General features: G+C 48.1%; 1 protein-coding gene across 1 annotated transcript in view; it reads right to left on the bottom strand.

The window, feature by feature from the left end:
- Nucleotides 1–2864, bottom strand: part of TMF1 (TATA element modulatory factor 1) — a 21794-nt gene that overhangs the window by 15582 nt on the left and 3348 nt on the right. The gene's annotated exons all lie outside the window — the stretch shown is intronic.

Genomic DNA, 2864 nt, shown 5'->3' with positions numbered 1-2864 from the left:
CTTTAATCCTGAGGTTCATCTGCCGGGGCCAAGCACGCTTGGACGGTGGCAGTGAGGTCCTCAGGACGTAGATGGATTGCCTTACGGGCTAACGAGCTCCATCTGCCCGGGGAGGGGCCCCGACCGGGAATCGAACCCGGATCTCTGCAGTGACAGTGCAGTGAATTTTCCCCTGGACCACCGGGGGCTTGGTGATATAAACAATAACACACAGCATCATTTTCATTAATTACTACTTCCTTACAAACCTTGGAACCAATTTTTAAACAAAGCGAAAGAAAATTACTTCAAGTCTCCCTTAAGCTCAAGAGTTAAACTGGACATGGGCACCTCTACAAAGCAGGAGTACCTGAACAAAACCCACTGGCTCCCACCTAGTTAAACAGTAACTTTAAGGCAGAAAGAACTCATACACAAACTGTAAATTCAAGAGTGACAATTCCAGAAAGCAGACGAAGAGTCAGGGAAGGGGAAACAAGCCCACAGAGCATTCTGAGAGCTGAAAGGGCAGCTCTGAAGGCTATTTGGGCACAAAAAGCGACATTGCTTTTGCAAAGGGAACCAGCAAAACCAAATGTGGTGTTCTGCTTCCTACAGCGTGAGGAGGCCAGGCAAAACCACCTGAAAAACTGCAGTGAGGAGAACATACAGATTACAAAGGAGAAAACCATCACTAGGTCTGAAAAGTTATCTGCCACTTCATACACCACTGCAAAAAAAACAGAGGGGAAAAGCTTTAAATATTTGCAGAATTTACACTAAGAGAAGGGTTTTTGCCCCTTTCAGTTTGTGTCAGGTTTCATATTTTTCCTCACACGCCAAGCACCAGCATGGAGCTGACAATACACATCATCAGCAGCCCAATGAGAGTTTTTTTCTCCTCCTGGGGAGAAATACTGAATTGTTTAGTTCTGAAGCTGCTCTAAAACAACATCCTATTATTGTACTTCTTGCAGGTTTTCCAGGACTTGTCAACAGCAAGGATAATGAGAATTTCAGCATCAAATTTCAGTAGCACCCCAAGTAAGAAAGAGAAATCAAAAAGCAATACCCAGTTTGATTTTGTACCTGCAGATATAATCTGGGTAATGTAACTATTTCAGGCTACTTAAAAACAAGCTCACTTTATACAGCAGTATCTATTAAAAATGCCCAGTTATAGTATTTAAAGCTGTCTTCCACTTTCAGGAATTCTTGGTAGCTGTTTGCCTCAAGTCTCAAATTCAGATAACTACTGCTGTCACTGCCCAAAATACTACAAATGTGTGATTTATTACTACAAACATCTGCTTTATTACTACCTTGTCCATGATTCACTTGCTGCAGAAAAAGCTCTGAGTGAACTGCAACACTCAGAACATATTTTGACATCTTTTAAAAACAAGTATGTTTTTTCCTGAAACCAGATGCATGCTGATCTTTGCTGCTTTTCTTATCAATTACAAGACTACTATAAATACTCAGATATAAATTAAAATTAAAAAATGTTTGGACAAGTCTAAAGTTTTAATAAATTAAGCAAGACACCATTTTCTACAAACAATTCCAGTGATTTAAGATGACACTGGACTGCTTGACTGACTGCCAAGCCCACAAAGGGACAAAGACATGCAAAACTGACCTTTGCTGAGCAATCAGCTTGGAAAACACTTTCAATTGCTACAGCTTCCAATTTTCAGAAATCTCACTCTGGTGCAGGTTCACCTGGAAATAACCTCCTCCTACAAATACATACACATCTTCTACATAGAATTGTAATAAGGACACTGATTTCAGATAATTTGGTTTCCCATCCTTTTGTTTATTCATTCTTATCTGTAAGATACTATTTATGGAGCGGAAAATAAGTTTCTAATGAGAGGGCTCGTTTCTGCTCTTTCATTTCCAAACAGCAACTTGGGACTGACCATTCCTTCAGGTTCCACATCAGCAAACATAAAAGAGAGACACCCTCAGGGCCATGACAACTTTTCCACCAACGCATTCCTTTCAACAAATATTGGAGGATTATGAGCTTGATGCCAGGGAAAGCGGAACCTTCACTTGGTTTATGTGGACCAGCCCTTCAGCTCCTATTCTGCTGTCGCAAGGAGCCAATCCATGAATGCCTCTGGAAGGGCATGGTTTCTCCTTTTTTATTACTGAGCAGGTTTTATCACTTATTTGCCCCTCAGCCAAAAAAAAAAAACCCCAAAATAACGCCTTAAGGAACACGGGTATGAAGCTCAGCGCAATAAAGGCAGGACACGGGTGACACCAGCGGGGCCCTGAGCTGAGCCTGCCCCAGTCCTGTGTGGGTTGTCACCCTGCAGGGGGGCACCAGAGGGACCAGGGGTGGGTTACATAAACCAGAGGGGGCTTGGGACGGTGGGGCCGGGTTAAACCTCCCCAATTAAGGGGTTAAAGGGGAGACAGCGGGGGAGGAGGGCGAGGGAAGGGGGCAGTGAGGGAGGGGAGGGGGCTCGGCTGGCCGCCCTTACCGTCACCGTAGTCGGGGATGACGGCGTCGGGCCAGGGGCTCTCCTCGGCCTGGATGTCCAGCACCCGGTCGATGGACTTCTGCGCCTGCGACAGCGCCTGCTTGGCGAAGCTGGACAGCTGCGAGGCGTTGAACCAGCTCATGCTCGGCGGCTCCGGGGGGACCCCCCGCCCACAGCTCGGAGCTCGGCGGCGCAGCCGGCGGGGCCGCGGGCTCGGCTCGGGCTGAGGGGAGCGCAGGGAGGCGAAGGGCGGCCCGCGCAGGCGCTGCCGGATCCACGTCGCACTCGGGCGGGGCTGGGCCCGGGAGGAGGAGCCGGAGCCGCCGGGACCCGCCGGGAAGGGGCGGAGGGTCCTGCCCTGCCCTGCCCTGCCCTGCCGGGGGG

The sequence above is a fragment of the Empidonax traillii genome, unplaced genomic scaffold (assembly GCF_003031625.1).
Source record: "Empidonax traillii isolate 1590-97213 ecotype Southwest subspecies unplaced genomic scaffold, ASM303162v1 scaffold450:size721730, whole genome shotgun sequence".
In the NCBI taxonomy this organism is placed as follows: Eukaryota; Metazoa; Chordata; class Aves; order Passeriformes; family Tyrannidae; genus Empidonax; species Empidonax traillii.
This window is presented reverse-complemented; position numbering and strand designations above follow the sequence as displayed.